The sequence below is a fragment of the Vigna unguiculata genome, chromosome 2, assembly GCF_004118075.2.
Source record: "Vigna unguiculata cultivar IT97K-499-35 chromosome 2, ASM411807v1, whole genome shotgun sequence".
Taxonomy (NCBI): Eukaryota; Viridiplantae; Streptophyta; class Magnoliopsida; order Fabales; family Fabaceae; genus Vigna; species Vigna unguiculata.
The window spans coordinates 21,629,084-21,630,072 of NC_040280.1; the positions used below are offsets into that span (position 1 = coordinate 21,629,084).

Consider the following 989-nt stretch of genomic DNA (forward strand, 5'->3'; position numbering starts at 1 on the left):
TCAACTGCCATACCCCATTATCATGTAAAATGGACTGATCTGTGCTTAGCATTTATATATGTGTGAACCTTTTAGTGTTTGATCAGAAATCTTTGAAGTCAGAAATAATTTGTGTAACCAAAATGCGGAAAATTTGTCCTTTGGATTTTGGAGAGATTTTAATGGTACAACAGCCTTTGTTAATTTCAAAATTATTCTACAATGTGCATTTTACATAGTTGAAATGCTTTATTTATTTATTTATTTTGTTCCAGAACAATTTTTAAGTTTCAGTTTTCTTCAAAATTTGATCGTTTAACTCCTTTAAAGAATGTTATATTATTAATACTAACGTTTTGCATCATATGTCACCAATGTCATATTAAATCAACAATAAAAAAATAAAATAGAATAATTTAAAATAAAAATTACAGAGTAAAATGAAAAATAAAATTATATAGAATAAAAAAAACTTATATATTTACTGATAATTTATTTTTTATGTCTTATACAATGAATAACTGACGAATTAGTGTGCGTTCCCAATGGAATACCTAAATACTTTATGGCAATATTCTAAAACTACTGATTTTGAGTAATTCTCTATTAGCTCATGTTAAACAATACTGTTATGCAAAAAATTATTAAAAGAAGAAGAGAAAAAGAAAACGAATAGAAAAACATGAGACATCACACCAAATTATGATAAAATTGTATCTCATATATAGGCAAAAAATGTTTATAATGAAAAAATTAATAAATATACATAGATAAAAAAAACAATGCATTACCAGTCAAAAAGTAAAGCTCAATAAGCAAATTTATCAGTATATTAAACCATCTCACGATCACAAAAAAACTTTTAAAACTTTTTTACAGCTATTTAGAAATTCTTATTTTGAAAGATTTAGTAATAACTTCCTTGTAGTTTGAATTGACTCATCATTCTTCTCAGAATTAAAATCTTTTCTCTCATCAAACATATTAGCTAAATTAGAGGTTATTTTCAA

At 24.3% G+C, this 989-nt stretch overlaps 1 protein-coding gene across 1 annotated transcript in view; it reads left to right on the forward strand.

Annotated features, from left to right (window-relative positions):
• The window catches only part of LOC114174728 (thioredoxin H2-like), a 1,100-nt gene extending 932 nt beyond the window's left edge, over nt 1–168 (forward strand). The window contains exon 3 of the mRNA XM_028059573.1: nt 1–168. This exon is cut by the window's left edge and continues 186 nt beyond it. The gene's annotated coding sequence lies outside the window, so the exon portion shown is untranslated.
• The last annotated feature ends 821 nt before the right edge of the window (nt 169–989 follow it).